This window comes from Bacillus rossius, chromosome 8 (genome assembly GCF_032445375.1).
Source record: "Bacillus rossius redtenbacheri isolate Brsri chromosome 8, Brsri_v3, whole genome shotgun sequence".
NCBI lineage: Eukaryota > Metazoa > Arthropoda > Insecta > Phasmatodea > Bacillidae > Bacillus > Bacillus rossius.
In genome coordinates, this window is record NC_086336.1 from 32,311,204 (window position 1) to 32,330,124 (window position 18,921).

Sequence of the window (18,921 nt, forward strand, 5' to 3'; positions counted from 1 at the left end):
AAAAGTTTTATTTCATAACAACACAGTTTAAGAATGATATTTTTTAAAGTGGTTGTGCGTAGGCTTATTTTAATTTTTATTATTGTATAAGTATCTACTAATTTTAAAACTTCTGTTTTAGATTGTTCGATGATATATTTTCCCTTAATGTAATCACACTTACCACTTTTTCATTTCATTATGAAAATAAATAAAAAAATTGTTGTGTTTAAAAACTAACTTTAAATTGTGTCTTTATACACACATATTTAGTTTTAAATAATTTTATGCCATCGTTTGCACTAACTCTTATTTATTATGATTAAAGATGGGCTTAGAATAATTAAATAATTTTATCTTATTATAAATACTTCACTTTATTTAATGCTATTTGATACAATCGCATCTTTATTCCAAATATAGAGTACAGACATGAAATTTACTATCCAATGTATTAGTGGATTCTTAGTTCGCTTAGTATAACTTAAACAAAATCCCCTAATACCCCTCTCCTCATTTCTCACACGGATGCCAATGTAAAAATTCAGAACTAAGTAAATATGGCACGATCCTTTAACAAAACAAAAGCCAAACTCATCCCGTTTTTTCCTTCTTTTAAGTGTTGATGTGAACTACCAAATAATTGTATTAAATTTATAATTATTTTAAGTTTAAATTTATCTTGCTATTACTGATTCCATAACTAATTTTATTTTTAAATAATATTGACCTCTGTTAAAACGTACGAGGTGATATTTAGAACGTTGAATAAGAGAAGGTAGATAAAGTTATGTTTATTTATCATGTTAAATTAAGTTTGATTGTCCATAAGATATTATATTTAAAGTTAAAACCATATTTACAATATTTCACCTTTTAAACAGTAGAACTTCACCAAGTTGTAAAAAAGAGTTGGTAGATTTTGGATGTATATAAATTAACTTAACTTTCATTCTGCTTGATTATCTTCAGTGATACGACTTTTATAGTAAAAAATGACCAACTTTTCATTTCTTTTGCTGTAAATTTTAAAGGTTAAAACATGATAATAAATTATAACTTTGTACATTATTCTTGCTGGGTTTCTTATTTTCATCTTGATTTGCTTGGATGTATGTTTTATTACTTTAAAAACTAACATGCCCCCGTTCCACTGCCTATGGAATTGAATATCAAAAAATGGTAAATGTACGCTACGTAATTAATTATTTACAGTTTTGTTAAATTTCCTACATCCCGCTTTAATTTTTATGGAGATATAAAATCGGTATGTTAAAACAAACTTAATATATTTTCACGCCCATAAAAGACAAAATCTGGAAAACAGAAAAAATACAAATCATTACTCTATAAGTGTGTTGTTTATTTTTGATTTCTAACCCTTAGATTTAGTAGATTCGGTATTACGCTTCTTTTTCTTTAAACCAAACCTAAACCAATTACAGCCCTTAGGGGAGGAATCTTGAAAATTAATAAAATTATAATTTTTAGTATATAATTTTTACAATTAAATTCGTCTTCCTTAATTAGTTGCTGAGATACTTTATTTAAAAATAAACTAAATCATAACATGATCACACCCCTATTTAAGGACGAATTTTAATATTAGCCAAAAATTAGCAATACATCACTCTAGATGAAAGATTTTTTAGTTTCTTACTCCTAGTGTCAATTCAATTGGAATTGTTGCTTTTCGGTTTTAAAAACACACCTACACCTTTTACGAAACATAGGGTTTTAATTTCTCAAAATTGTAAAATGTGGTTGGTAGTTTTCGAATGTTTACTATTTGTACCCATTTTTTATTACGTATGCTTGATTTAATTCGAAATTAAAATTATTTATCTAAAAACCATATTCACTTCTTAGGGCTGCGATTTCACAAAATGGTAACATTGTGGTTGGTAGTTTTTGTGTGTTTATTATTGGTCCCTAGTATTTTTTTATTTATGCTTGTAAGCTTTGGAGATGTAATTAATCTTCAAACCATATTTACTTTTTTTTTTACTCCTTAGGGTTTGATTGTCGCAATATGGTAAAATTGTTGTTGGTAGTTTCGTATATTTATTATGGGTGTCCAAAATAATTTATTATGCTGGAACTTAATTCGGACATAGCTATTATTGTGTACCTTAAAATCACCTTTACCCTTTTTCACTCCTTAGGGGTTGCATTTCGCGAAATGTACATTAAGTGAATGGTTGTTTTCGTATGTTTATTATTTGTACCCAATAATATTTATCATGCTTAATTAAATTCGGAGATATTAGTCATCTTTAAAACATACTTATCCCCTTTTCACATCTTAGGGGTTGATTTTCGCAAAAATTAAAATATTTCTTTGGATGTTTTTGTATTTTATATACTGATACCGAATATTGTTTCGTTAACTTAATTAGTTTCAGAGATATAATTATCTTAAAACCATATTTCCTCATTTTTCACCCTCTTAGGGGTGGAATTTTGTAATTAGGCCTATATCCTATAGCCTTATTTTTAAGTTAACCAAAAAACTTTCTAATAAAAAACGATTTATCAAAATCTATCAGGTAGTTTTTGACTGGTGCTCGAATAAACAGACAAAAATATAAAATAAAAAAAACTATATTATTGAGTTTTCAGTAATGTAAACAGATATTTGCAGTAGATTTTTCATTATTTCATCCAATGTATAGACTTTTTGCTTCGAACATTTTATTATTAGTATAGATTTATTACTGAGCCTTTATATTATGGGCATAACATATTCCTACATCATGAAATCTATTGGTTTAATGCCTTCATACGGCGTGCTAGTTAAATTGGTTGTACACAGAGATGATATGACAGGAAATGTGTGCGGTATATAATGTTCTTAATTTTTTTTTTTCCTTTCCTTAGTCTTTAAGTCATCGATGACTTTAAAGCAAGCGGTTCAAACAAATTTGCAGGCGGCGCAACTCAGTTTCACGAGGTTGCAAACGAACACGTTATCCCCTCCCCCGCTTACGGTTTTGCCCAAAAGATTTCAGTCGTCTCGCGACACGCCCCCGCAAGGTACACAGAAGCGTCGACTCCCGCGCGCCGGGAACACCCACTTAAGTAATCGCCGATGCGGCTGTTACGTCCGCGCGCCACACGTCCTACCGTTATTTCGTGGCGTGACGTTGCCACTCCTTCGTTGCCTTGCCTACCCCCACCCTACACCTTCGTCGCCCGGGTCTCCCCTTCCCCTCCTACTTTGATTCTTTCACCTTTATCCCCTCCCCTCCCTTCTCTACCAGCGCCAGCGACCATCCCCTGGCTCCCGCAAGCCGAAAGCCTTTCTATTTCCTTCCAAACTGGCCGCGGAGCTGGTTAGTAGGTGAGCGGGAGGCGTGCTGCAACGTGCTGTCGGCTGCCACACGCGAGAGTGTTTTGTTTTGCTTGCGATGTCCGCGGACAGAAACGTGGGTACCAGTTCAGGCGCGAGGTGCGATCAGTCCGGCATGTGTTTATTGTAGTAGCAAGAGGACCGCTTCGACCGGAGATACAAGGTAAGACACTAATTAATTCGTTTTCTTACCCCTCCCCCCACCAGTTATTCTCGTCCACACCTTCCACCCCCCCCCCCCCCCCCTAATCACTTCTCAACTGACCGTTCATCAAGTCCTTCGGGCTTGCCAGGTTGGCGATACTCGTCGAACAGTGCGTTGAAGTCTCCATTTCCATATTTTATCGTCGAGGTCGTTGACCGAATAATTCAGGTTCTAAAGAAACGCTGCGACACCACTTTCGATCTCTGTAGCTAACCACGTACCAGTGACGATAAAAAAATCGTAACCCAACATAAAAATAAAGTTTTTTTTTTGTTTTGTTTTAATTGAGCGATAAAAGCAAGTCGTGAAATGGCTTTCGTAAAACAAGAAAACAGAAAATGTGCACGTTAAACCAAATGTTATTTCACATCACGAAGGTCATCTTAATGTTCGAAGTCCATTAAAAAAAATAGTCTTAATAATTATCATGTAATTTTTCCAGCCATTTTGTGATCCTGTAGTATTGTCACGTGTAGATAATATAATGTATTGACGTTTTCATTATCGATGCAAGGTAACAGTTTCTTAGTTTCATTATCGCACCAAACCTTTTGTGCATATTAGGGCCTCTACCCGGCTACAGTTTCCAAGTGAAGCTAATTACAACAGTTCGTCGGTCCTCTGACTGTCGGCTTCTCTACTGTAGGGCGTGTTTACTCCCGGAGAGATGTTATGTGGCTCTTTGACATTCCCGTGGTCCTGATTAAATGCGACTTACATGAGACTTTCACCCACAAACCGCACTGCGCTTTAGGCAGTCAACGTTTCATTCTTTTACTATTTTTTTTTAAGTTTCTCTTACTGCAGTTGTACCGATATGTACGTGTGTACAATTGCACCATTTAACTTGAATCTTAACTATCCATTTGACGCGTGATCCACTGAAGCTCCCTTGCGTGCATTTAATAACACTTTAAGGCTTTAAAAAGTACGCTGTACTATATTTTTTTTTGTAAATGGAACACTTATATTCATGTACAATTACAGCTATTTGTCACTTTGTACATTTACATGAAAACAACTGTATCACTACAAAATAGTGTCCGTAGTAATACTGGGTTCGGATTCTGACCCGGGAAGTTATGCTGTGTGTTGTCCCAATACCTCCAATAGTTAAAGTTATTTGTGAACCGTTCCCTGAATATCTTTCCAATATTATCTGCGTACATTAATAAGCACAATAAAACAAAATACAGTAAATTTTTTATAATGACTTATATTTTCTATGGTTTAAAAAATTATGCTTTATTTAACCATCAATTAAAAAAAAATTGGTTGTCTGTAAAGTCGGTTTACGGACGATAGTTTAACGTGGAAACGTCATAACAAAACATTGATGAAATGTTTGCATACTTTTATGAATAAAATTGAATCATTTTTATTTTAATAATAAAAGAATAAATACTTAAATATATACTAGTAATCAGATTTTTAAAATGCAAGAATAATTAACCTTTATTGCCGAAATTGTTGTTTAAATAAGCAATGAAAACCACATTAACTTTTCACTTCACTTTATAAACAGTCGAGTGGAAGAGAGATAGATGCGGCGCAAGCGTACAATGAGCGTAACGGGACACAGCGTAACGGAACAATGTGCGTAACGGGACACAGCGTAACGGAAAAATGTGCTTAACGGGACACTTTTTCTTGCGTGCAGCCGGCGTTCATATATTTATTAGACGTTGTCACGTCAGTAAAATTATGCACCAATTTCAGTTAGAAACACTCAGTTAATCTCGGGAAACCTATTTCATGTATGCAAAAATAACCATAGCCATGTGTTGTAAAAAGTAACAATATCTTTCTTCTACGTTTTTTGAATTCGAACTCAAAATAGTCTTCTCGGAACGTTAAAAACACATTAAAAAACTCGTTAAGTTACAACAGACACTACATTATTATTTTCACGTGCTTATTGACCATGTTAAAAAAATAATACACACAGAACCAGGTAGCGTGTAGTTTTTACAGAGATTCAGTTAAGTCATGTAAAATGTCTTCAATTCAACATTTCTCGAAAGCATTGTCTGCGGTGCTCATTTTCCAATCTTCACTTGCAAAGCATCGCATCAGAACAACAGTTTGCAGAAGGATGCGTGGAGCATGAAATAGTTTACACGAAGAAACCGTCCGTTCACTTGAGGTACATACCAGTGGATGACGCAGGCTTTTTGGTGGGAGTAAAAGGAGGGGGGGGGGGGGGGGCGAATACGAGGGGTTTATACTCCCCTGAAGGTACGAAAAAAATCGATGAAGCCAGTATGTTATTTCAGGTAATGCAAGGTGACACCTGGAATCACGAATCACAAAGGTAGTGATGCATGTTGAGAATAATAACGTAACACTCCCTCTGTTGTTGACGTAAGGATTTTGAATGTAGGGATAAATAAATTCCTGTTCATGCCACTGGAACATTCTTGGTTAAAAAGTCCGTTCATTGGGTGTGGTTTACAAAGGCGTGCAAGTTATTACGCTGTGCCGTCAGACGGCTGTGTTCATTTGAGTCAAATGGGGGTCCACACTACATAGGGGCTACAAAGATCTTATATGAAGTTAGTTCCTATACCATAACCAATTTCAAAATAAAGCACAAACCCGTATGATTTATGTTATCTTTAAAAGATTTGTGCAATGGGAGTGCATGACTTGATGTAAGTTTTTGGACATACGCCATTGCTAAGAACTTTTTCTGTTGAAGAAAAACTAATAAATAAAATAAATAAATAAAAATACCCAAAAAAGACAAAAAAACACACAAAATTAAGCAAACAATTGCTGTTGTCAACAAGGATATGAACACCGCAAAATATTCCGAAACAGGAGTATGGTCAACAAACAAAGAAAAACAAAGAAAAATGTACTAAGAGAACGAAAAAAAAAACCCACAAATGATGACAACACAAAAATATTGAACCCAAAATAATTCAGCACAACAGTTGAAACGAGACAAAAACACGACAAAACGAAAAGACAAACAAATACAATAGTTTCACCAAAACAGAAACAAGCGACGTTTCGGGAACTGCTATCTGCTCCCGTATGATTTATGAATTGCTTTGTATTTGAGCGATAGTAATGGTTTTTCGATAACGTAACAATCTTTCTTTTGCATCTTAAAAGCTATTTAATTTAAGTTTATAAAAATCATATAAAACAATTAGAAAGGTTGGTCACACTGTTAAACTTCATTTTGCTGCTTTTGTAGCAGATTTTGGTAGTTTTACGCACGTGTACGTACACTTTCATTGTTTTTGTTGCAAGATAACTTGAAAATTGAAATTGTATTCGTTTCTAAAATCGAAAATGGGACGGAAAAGATGTTGGGTGTGAGTTATAAACAAAAATAACTCCTCTAAACGAAAGAATATTGAGCAAAACATCTACGAAAATACCACCCTGCATGGCCGGAAAATTTTTTTAAGCATGTAGATATAAATTGTGCATTGACTTTTCAAACCAATAAATTACATAGTTATTGTCATTAGTATGCAGGATATACATAGGCAATGCTAATTTTAAAAAATGCTTATTTTCTAACATATTATTTGAAGAATTTTTTTACCGTTTTTATTGACAGAGGCCTTTGCGTACACAGAGACCTACTGACCCCTAAAGAGGCTATCTAATTAAGTAACTTGCGTTCAGGGACGGCTCCAAGGCAGGGCAAGCCGTACAATCGCCCACGGCCCCACAGTTTTTCATTTTCATTTTGTTTGTCTAGTTTTCTGTTAAAAAAATAGTTAGACAAAAAAAATTATTAGCATGTAAATAAAAGTGCTGATCAATTACAATTTCAATTTATAAATTTAAAGTATTTTCTTGTCGCGTTTAATTACGCTATTCCACAGGAATTTTATCGTAAGCATTTAAAAAAAACTGACACGAGGATAATTTATCAGGAAACAATATAAAAATTTATTAAGATAATTAGAAAAACCATCGTCACATTTTAAGTTCCAGGTTGGTTTAAAAATTTTTTTTCGGAAGAAGTAATTTTTCCAACTTTCTGGGAAAAGAAGGATTGGGGGGGGGGGGGGGGGGGGGGGCCCTTTAAAAACGTAAATTGCCCAGGACCTTGCAAAGTCTACGGCCGCTACTGCTCTCACTAACATGGGAGTGATGTTCCTGTGCCTGTCTCTCCTGCCTGACCAAGAGTGCCCATGCCCATTGTCAAAAGGGTGAGGGGCTTCCTCCGTATCTCCCAGGGAAAGGAAAAAAAAATATATGTAGTGTAGTCAAGTTTTTTTTTCTTTCAAGAAAATGAATTAAAAGTACCGTGGACAAAGTTTTTAACAGAATCGGAACTGTAACATTTTTATGGCTACTTATAAGTCAAAATTCGCCTTCCAAAATATTTAAAATACTCCATACTCCCAGCAGGAACTGAGCCAGGCGGGAGGTCCAGGGTCCGGACCCCTCCTTTCAAGGATTTAAAAAACTTACAAGCGAAGACAATTAGAAAATTACAGCAACTTAGGTACACATGGTTACAGAGAGATTATTTTAGATTGATTATTGTAATCCATAGTGGGGTACAAAACTTTAATTTTCTACCCGTTATGGCTTGATGTGCGGCTGGAATTTTATTTCTAACTATGTAGTCAGTATTTGATGCTGGTTCGCACAAGTTACTGTGAGTATAACTTTCGTACAAACTTGACACGTGTAATTCATGTTTTTAATAAGATTGACATGAAAAAGGGTATCGTCCTTGTTTATGGTCAAATGTGTCACCGCAAAGATAACTTTTTAAATTTTAAATATGACTAAAAGCACACGAAATGTTACATTATTTATGTAGCTGTAGGGTATTGCAAGTATTTACCCAACCTAACCTAAAAAGTTCCTGTCCACATCCAGAAATGCTTCCAATCATGGAATAGACATTGGGATAGGTGCGCATCGCTATCCAAGTAGAGTTTTTTGAAAGAGTTTTCTTCATATTTGTTGTAGGTAGCTATTAAATTGTACTAAATAAAATTATTTACCGTATTTTTTTGATCACATCTCGTAACTACCTTTTTTTTTTTTTTTTTTTAAATCTCTCGCTATCTTCCTCAGTGATCGTCATGAAATATTTTTGTTAATACAGAACCTAACGATTTTTTTTGTATTTAACAAACATATAGCCTATAATAATCTTCAAATTATTAAAAAAAAATTATACACCAAGATATAATATGTTCAGTTTTCTTTTCTGAAGCAAAAGCATTACTTCAGTTTTCACGTGCAAACGTTGGAGGTCTAGAAGGGTTGGGAGCGACAGTGTTTTAAGACTCACAGAACACGACAACTGGCACCCTGGCTGCGGCCTCGCGCCCAGGCCTAGGTCCCCCCACGACGCGACGCGCGCTGTGCGGCTGCCGGGGAGGGAAAGTTGATGCTCGGGCGACGACTGCTGCAGGCTTGTCATTCCTCGCGGCTGCGCGCGGCGCGGGAAGGCTTCTTTTCACAGACGAGAGAGCCAAACGCCCGATCGTGCATCTTCGTTTTTTTTTTTTTTTTTTTTTTGGTTCGTTGTAAATAAATGTGGCCCCTTGAAATTTTACGCAACTTGTTATTTTCAGGTAAGGAATCATGCTATTACTGATTGATTTTTAGAATACTGAATCGTTTTGTGTCTAACATGTTTATAAATATTAAGAAGGCTCTATACTAATGGTAAATGAGGTTAGGTTAGCTACATTGTAAATACTTTAAAACATTGTGTACGGTTGATTTGGTTAGGATAGCTACATTAAAGATACTGTGAAATCATGTAAACGGTTTCCTAGCGCTGGATAGCTGCATATTAAAAAGTTATTTGCCACGCAACCATAAAATGATTTTACAGTATTTTTAATGTAGCTATACTTACCTAATATAACCAACCATCCACAATGTTTTAAAGTATTTTTAATGTAGCTAACCTATCATATGCTTCTTTTGACTCAAAAAACCAGATACCGTTTTATCTTCATTTACTGAATAATTCTTTAAATTAACTTACTTCTTGCTAATTTTAAGAATGACATCTTATAAGTTAAACCCGCACATTTGGAGAATAAATGCCGGCGAATTTTTTTCCTCCCCCCCCCCCCCCCCCCCAAATAAATACACCTGTTGTGGTACGGAAAAAAAAAGCGAGCATGAACTTCGGGGAATTTCGGGTGTGGCTCTCTCGTCTGTGAAACGAAGACTTCCCGCGCGGCGCCGAGGCTGCCACCTGCCGCCTTTGCCTGAACTGCGCGCGCGCGGGCCTCTACTGTCTGCGTGGCTCCAACTTCCACGGTTCACGGAACTAGCTTCCAGCGGTACCCATTCCCCAACCGCCACTTGTACAAACTTCACCCTTTTTTGTTACATACATGCGCCATTTCTCTTTGCACTGCATGCCAAAAAATAAATAAAGAAAGGTGAGCGTGGAAACACACCGGAAAATAAGCCAGAATCAGCTGATTTCAAAAGTAAAATACTTAGACAGACAGCACAGCAAATTCCGTGAAAGGAACTAGTCGGAAATAATTATCAAAGTGCGGATGAATACAGTGGCCTGACAACGAAGAGAAAAAAAAAAACTAAAAAAAATATTCCCATTGCATAGAATCGTTTAAAGAAGTGTTGCTTGACATTAATTTACGAACACGTAATTTTCTGTACTTTAACAAAATATTTCTTTGGGAACCCTGGGCTACGAAATAGTTTGTAATATTACAAGAAATATATTGAAATTTCGTACCAAACACGGCTATGGTGATTTTTCCGTATATGAAATAGGGTTTTTCGGAAAATACTGATTTTTTCTTACAATTGGCGCATAATTTTATATTTTAATCGATGTTTCATTCAAGCATAACATTTTTTAACCACGGAAAAGAAAATCGAGCATTAAAAAAATGGACTTCATGTTGTTTGATTATGCTTATTCGTGTGGTCAGTTAAACCTGGAAAGCTATTCAGTAATCATTTTACAAATAACGTTAACTAAACAAAAAAACGCAAATGCCCAAGTAAGAATTCTAACCCAGAATTACTGCGAACACTATTTTGTAGTGAAACAGTTGTTTTCATGTAAATGTACAAATATCTGTAATTTTACATAAATATTTTGTTCCATTTACAAAATATTTTTACAGTGTACCTACATGAAGTTATTTACAAACACTGCACGCAGATACTAGTAGCGGAAGGATACATAGAACACTGAGAACAGTTCAATTTGAGACACGTTATATGACCAATACTATTATGTCCCCCAGACAGGCTCGGAGGTTTCTTGGGGGCCTGAGCCAATCAACAGCTAACATTTTTGTAAATCACATCAGTAAAGTCTTGGATAATATATATCTCTGTATACTTATAGTTTTTTGTAATATTTTTATACAAAATGTTAAAAACTATTTAATATATAAGAGATGGGCCAATCAAATCCCAAATACAATCAAATCCCTACTATCCGATAAAAAATATCTTAAGGAAAATATTAAAGTAAATAAACTAAGTAAAAAATTCATAACTGATAACATATGAAGTTTACGTCAGTATTTTTTCTTCATACATATAAATAAAATTACGATATGTATTGATTCTGGAAACTTAATTTCTGAAACAACAATTTAATGGGTATAATGATTCAATATTATAGTTACTATATTTCATCTATTTTATTTTTGACTCTTGACACCTAGATTCGGACTAAATGGGTATATTCGAGGTACTCTCTGGAATTCAAATTCGATATTCGGATTTTTGAAAATTAGAATTTGACTCATATATACACCCACAACTCGTGGAGTCTTTTACTAAGTGGGGCACGAGGCACCATCCCACCTCTGCAACCCAAAAACCTCAGACAAAAATTCTGCGAAAAATTACTTTTTGCATTTGTAGTTTATATATATTTACATATTTATATAAAGTGTAATCGTATCGTTATAAACTTTCAAAATTCACGTTGTATCTAGTACCAAGATAAACACCCTGCACTTGTACCCAACAGAATTAAGTTGGTATCATTCTATATTATTTTATTCATTATTTGTTTATTTCAATGCCCATATATATATATATATATATATATATATATATATATATATATATACACTAGCTGACCCGGCAAACGTTGTTTTGCCATATAAATTATTTCTAGGGAATTTCTAGCTATTATTACTATTTCTACCATTACTATTGAAGTTTGCAATCACATCTACAGCATTAAGTGGATGGAGAGTTTTCAGCTTCTCGACGTTTATTCTCTGTATCCATTCATTGTATACCGTTTCTTCGTAAACTGGGAAGCGGTGTCTAACAGCAAATTTATCATCGCAACCAGGCACACAGCATTTTCGTACACGTGGCGGCATTGTATTTTACTTAATACGTAATTTTATACTCAATTTAACAATCTTACCTCAATGAAAATATGACCACTAAATAATTGAATAAATAAACGCCAGACATGACAAACGCATTAAACGATGGTGCGTTTAAAATTCAAGGCAATTCTATCTATTGACGAAGTTAAGAAAAAAACTGTTATGAGCGCCTTTATTTTGCTAGCCGCTGCGAGCTCCACTAAGCGGGCTGGTCTCACCAAGGAGAAAAATATGAATTTGCCAGACCTTACTATGTGTATGATCGTGTGTCAGACACAGAGAAATGACACTCACTCACTATTTGTATGTCTATGACCTATTATTTTTTTCTGTTATAAAATGAAATTATCACTTTTTCACTCCCTTAGGGAAGGAATTTCACATGAATATGTAGCCTATGTGTTGATCCAGGTTATACTCTATCTGTGTGCCAAATTTCAATCAAATCCATTAAGTGGTCTATGTGTTAATCCAGGTAATGAGCTCGCTGTAGGCGGGGAAGGTTGATCAAGTGTTAATTGATCAGCTATCGACCGGGGTTTAAAATATAAAATTCTATTAAAAATTAGGGGTTGTGATAGAAGGGTGAAAATTTAGGGTTGTATGTATTTTTTAATGCCACATTATAAAAATAATAAAAAACCTATTTCCAAAAAATGAAATAAAAATAATGTTAGGGGTGGACAACCCTTATCACTTAGGGGTATGAAAAATAGATAGTAGCCGATTCTCAGACCTACTGAATATGCATACAAAATTTCATAAAAATCGGTCAAGCCGTTTTGGAGGAGTATGGTAACTAACACTGTGACACGCACCGGCGCCATCTACTTAAAATGTTGGTTTGTCCTGAATTTTTCCTGAATTTTCTTTGCTATAAACCTCACGGAGCCCGAGACCTTTCCAACGACTGCAAAACCGTGGAAATCGGTTCGTGCGTTCTGGAGTTATAGCGTCAGGAAGGAAAACCCGACTTATTTTTATATAGTATATATATATATATATATATATATATATATATATATATATATATTTGGGCACTGAAATAAACAAATAATGAATAAAATATTTTTTATTAATTTGTCAACTGACATATGGTTTTACGAAATACATGGGTAAATATGTTTATATTTTGTGCATAGTTGTATATGAATACATTGAATTCATGTAATTAATATATATAAATTTATCTATATAAAATATATTAAGCTGTAGTTGCACCACAAGGTTTTAATTGAATGCATACGTAGATTTGTTAATTTTTTTTTTCTGTTTAATTCTTATCCCCATTAAGTACTTTTTGTTGGATCGACAATGTTCCTACTTTAATCTGAATTAGATTATGCTGATCAGTCATTAGAATAATCTAAATAGCAATAACGGTACTTAAAGTTGGTATCTGTGGTTTGAACTAATTTCCTAAAATAACTTTGGTCTACAAAACTAAATGTTTATATTTCCTCTTCTAATTTTATGTTTGAAAACACTCATAGTTTAAATGTTTGTGGAGCGTATTCAACTAAAATATAACTTGCACACCAGTAAATCGTGATGTAATTTGCAAAATTGACTTTTAAATTTAATGCAATTACTCTCTTAAACGTTTTATAGTCTTAGAAACGTGTGCAAAGATTTGGGAAAACGTTAATGTACAACACTGAACTTAATACAACTAAACGGTATAGCTGTAGTTTATATATTAAGTTACTTATTTAATACCTGTTTAATTAATATATTTTTAAATCAGTCATTCTGATATTAGCGTTTTATGTTGTACCTACACTATGTGTGCATACCTGCGGGAATACATGAAGGAGAGTGAAATTAATACCTACATCGTAGAAAGTTTACGAAACCATATCTACACACAGCAACAAAGAGCAGTTTCAAATAAGTACAACTAAAATACGTCAGGCCTCATGAGTGGGGTCTACGAACATAACTCACTTTCACTGGAGTTCTATCGGAGCGACCACATAATTCTCGCAGCAATGTCAAGGATGGACAACATTTTCTTAAAGTGGCAGTAGGCCTATCTCTTTTTTCATGACAGAATGTGGACAAGACCTTTTAAAGCCGTAAGCTGTTCTCAGATTCCCTGCCACACATCGAATGTCTTTAAGAACATCGTACGTATATTTTTAACAATTGAAAAAAAAAAGTTAGGACTAAGTTAATTACTTAAATTTAAAAAAAAAAATCATTCCTATATCTTGACATCAGTACAGCCCACCACTTTCAACGGTAAACTCGTCGGTAACCATTAAAATAAATTACTCTAAGGGCGATTGAAGATTGGGGATTACCATGCCGGAAGAGTAATTAAAAAAAAGGTGATCGGGTCTTTCAATACTCGGCAGAGATGTGTAACATCTAACCTCGGTAACTAACAAATTCATTTGTTATCATTTTGAAAATACACTTATAATACTAAACATGGACATAAAATTTAACGTAGAAATCTTGAAAATAATGCCAAGTTTGATAAAAAAAATATATACGCAAATTGTGTTTTCAACTAAATTTCTCGACGCAAATCCCACGTAGTTCCGCATCGGCCACTAGAATTCGTTGCCGGAGCAGCTACGTTGACTATAGAATCATTCGTTTTGCAGAGCGAAATTTTCAAGTATTTAATAAAACGGCTCCTATAAAAGCGAAAAAGCCTTTAAAAAAATACTGAACTTCGGCTTTGAACCTGATTTTCGACAAGGAATTTTATAAAAATATTTCCCATCTGGTTAAAATTTATCAAAAAGTTAATACTTTAAAGTTTCCTCTTACATTAGAGGATTATAAACTATAGCATAAATTATTGAAGGATAGTTTTACTATTATAAATTTTTAATACCTATGCGAATCCGTGGACCGTCAATTCCTAATAAAAATAATTAATTTTATTTAATTTGAGTAAAAATAAAGGGTGTATGCCTACGTATTATGAAATAAACAATCCAATGTACTCAGCTATGTACTTAATAATATTATATCAATTAATAAACAAATAAAGCGTATTCATATATATTTGCTTAAAGCACAATTGGTATAATCCAGTTATCTGTTATTGAGAAAAGTGAAAAGAAAATGTTTCCAGTGACGAGGTTTCAACCACGTCAAAATTTGCCCTTTGAGATTATCAACCACTCCTTCTACCACTAGGTAGACAATTCGGGTTAGGGAAAGAGACTATGTATTGTCCAATTTAATGTATTACAAAAATATTCCAAAGTAGCTTATTTTCACTATCATAAATTTTCATTTGGCACAGCGATACGTTTGGTCCCCTAATGTTTACGAAAGTGACTATGTACGGTTTTATGTTGCTACATGTGGGTCCACCATCTTGTTTTCACATTTCCGTTCATCGACTTCCGTTCCATTTTCACTAAATTTATTCTATCAAATGTCGTATACCGAGAGCTAAGATGTTTATACAGCAATAATTAATAATAACACTGATTAAATTAAGTTTTATGAAATAAGTCAAATTTTATATTAAGAAGGCATACATGTTTTTCTTTAAATTATAACTTAAAAAATGTATTAGATTTTCTGGCATGCAAAGGCATTTACGTATAAGATCTCTCCAAGCTTTCTTACATTGTTTTGTTTTGTGCTTGAAGCTTCTAAATGATGAAAGTTGTATTCTGAAGATAGTTAATTATAAGAATCACTAAGGTTGGGATGAAGTGAACCCTTTACGGAGACAATGATAAAAATTAGTTTTACTGTAATGTAATATTAGTACAGTGAAGCATAGTTCAACTTTGAAAGTTTTTTAAACATTGATAATTATGTAAAGGAAGTTAATAAACCTGTACAATTAAGTGGAAAATTTCTCATGAATCCATGCCATTCCTCTTAAATTTGCTTAAGAATAAATCAAATGTATATTTGAATGGGAAATTTCCCATACAATTGTGAACGTTCATAGCTTTCATTACATGTTTGGGAACATAATGAAACATTCCTTACAGTGATAGTAAGAAAGGAGGCCTGTTCGTACGACAAGATCATGAAAATTAGACTTTTATATAAACAACAAATTGTATCTTAGAGATAAATTTAATGTACTTATTCGTTTAATTACTTCTTCACCGACCAGCGCTCATTTTTTGGCCCTCGTGTTTTTTTTTTTTTTTACAAAATCTGACGAAAAAATATAGTTAAAAAAACTAAAGAAACATGCTTTTAAAGATTATCAAACTAAAAAGTAAAAAATAATTTTAAAATTAAATGTATGACAATAGTATATAAGCAATACTAGTATAAATGAGAAAAAAGCTTGAGGCGCTTTGTGCCATATTTTTTGAATATTAAGCGCCCCATGCTTTTTTCTCATTTATACTAGTATTGCTTATATACTATTGTCATAAATTTAATTTTAAAATTATTTTTTACTTTTTAGTTTGATAATCTTTAAAAGCATGTTTTTTAGTTTTTTAAACTATATTTATTTTTAACTTTTTAGTTTGATATTCTTTAAAAGCATGTTTTTTTAGTTTTTTAAACTATATTTATGTATAATTATCATAGGGAAAATGAGTTACCGACACTACCTATTACCATCTGAGATAACTATTTGGAGTTGCAACGTCACAAAGAAATGGTAAAGTCTCTACGAATCATTTGCAGTTAGATGTATGGATATAATATTAGAATTTACCGGGGAAAAAAAAACATTTTTTTTTTCGGCGTGGCCGGGAGTAGAACCCACAATCTTTGAATCCGTAAGCTGACGTCATAGAAGTCGCGCGCCTTAGACCGCTCGGCTAACGAACGTAATGAAATGGGTGGGACATTTTACTGTGATGAGTCACTCACTCTTAGTCGAAAGAGTTACAGACGGACAGACAGAGTTACAGACGGACAGACAAACATACAGGTGAAGCTAATATAAAGCATGTAAAAACTTGGAAAACGCCCCCATTCTTCAGGACCTACATACCCAGGAAAAAACCGAGAAGGAAAACATTAAAATCTCGGAAGGTCTCTACGACCTCACAGTCTCACCTCGTCGAGTCCTGCACAGAAAACAATTCTCTGTACTTTTACAAAAGATACCTTTCGAACCAGTTGCCAAGAATAGTTTGAAATACTACAAGATAGATATTGTAACTTTGTACACATGGATGCATGTATGAAATAACATTTTTCGAGATAAAAACAAAAATTGGGGCATCTTTTTATATTTTAATTGGTGTTTCATTCAAGCATAATTATTTTTAAAATGGAAAAGATAATAGAATATTCAATAATTTGACTTTATTTCGTTTTGTCATGCTTATTAATGTGCGCAGTTGATATTGGAAAGGTTTTCAGGGAACGGTTTACAAATAGATTTAACTATTGGCGGTAGTTACTGGTAAGAATCCAAACCCAGTATTATTGGAAACACTATTTTGTACTAATAGAGTTGTTTTCAAGTAAATGTTCCAAATTTTACAAATATATGTAATTTTATAATACTTTAAAAACATTTACAGTGTGGTTTTGACAGCCAGGATGGACGGTAGTTACTTCCTTCCACACGGAATTCTCTGCCGTGAGAATCCTCAAGTTTCGTGACCAGTGACGTTAGAAAGTGGCCCGATGATCTTTGTGCAGATGTCGCTGAAAGCTGTTTTTTTTTCTTCAAATAAAAAACATAAAAAATCCGGTATACTCATAAAATATCATGAAGATATGGTGCTTAAATATGATACGTGTTTTTCTCTCTCTAAAGTGTAATTATTTTTTAAATTAGAAGTTCATTAATTTTACCCTCGAATCGAAATTATCTACATATTGCAGACACAGTGGAATATAAAGGACACTAGCTCAAAATTATTGTATTACGCTATTCACAGAAAATTTTGTTTACTTACTTTCTTCATTCAACTTCAAAGTAAATAAATCGTAGAAAACTAAAACATTTTCATGGATATTCAACCTAAGTCAGTTTTATAATCTTTTATGTTTACAATACGAATATCTTACTGGTTAATTTTTTTTTTATTTGAAAGCAATTTACGTTACATAGACTTTTTAATTAAACTTTATCAAGATGTTGCAATTGATAATTATAATTACTGAAATTTTATCTCAGTTGAATGATGACATGAAAATATTTTATTTCTTGGTAGATGTCAGAAGCTTGGTATTTTTTATCTTTTTATCGTAGCAACACAATGTTAACTTGGTGCATGGTACGGGCACCTATAAAATGGCATGCGTACCGAGAGGTCGGTACGCCTAGCAAAGGCTCTCGTCGAGGCGTGCGACTTCCTGGTCGTGAGTTATAGCTTTCAGGCGATCGTCAGCGAGGATAACCGATTACGTAAACACGCACAGGAAGGCGCGCCTCGGGTCGGCAGCCGGGTCCCAGTCACGGAGGTATTGCGAGTCCGTGGGGTAGGCGAGGCGTCCTTCCCGGAGTTGAAGCCACACTCCTCGGAGATCTCTTGGAACAACAAGCCGCGAGCCGGTCCCGTCAAGTTTGTTTCACGAGTCGAAAGGAAGTCGCTGAATGGAAACCTAATTTTCTGCACTTTTACAAAAGATTCCTTTGCAAACCAGTTACCACGAAATAGTTTGTAATAACACAATAAAGATATTGAAACTTTGTACAACACATGGCTATGGTTATTTTTGCATGTATAAAATACGTTCTTCGAGATTATACTGAGTATTTCTAATGAAAATTGGTTCATTATTTTAATTTCAAGCATTTTTTTAAACTATGGGAAAGGTAATCGAATATTCAAAAATTTGTTTTTGTTTTGTTGCATCACGCTATATGCGTAGTTGATACTGGAAAGCTATTCAGGGAACGGTTTACTAATAACTTCAAATATTGGAGGTACTGGGACAACAATAAGCAGGTAAGAATCTGAACCCAGTATTACTGCGAACATTATTTTGTAGTGATACAGTTGTTTTAAAATAAATGTATAAATTCACAAATATCTGTAATTTAACATGAATATTTCTGTTTCATTTACAAAAAAAGTGTATCTTATCTTTTGCTCACAGTTATAAAACTATGT

The 18,921-nt window shown here is 33.8% G+C and overlaps 1 protein-coding gene across 1 annotated transcript in view; it reads left to right on the forward strand.

The window, feature by feature from the left end:
* Positions 1-3,296: 3,296 nt before the first annotated feature.
* The window catches only part of LOC134534716 (uncharacterized), a 187,094-nt gene continuing 171,469 nt past the window's right edge, over positions 3,297-18,921 (forward strand). The window contains exon 1 of the mRNA XM_063373201.1: positions 3,297-3,494. The gene's annotated coding sequence lies outside the window, so the exon portion shown is untranslated. The remainder of the gene's footprint in view (positions 3,495-18,921) is intronic.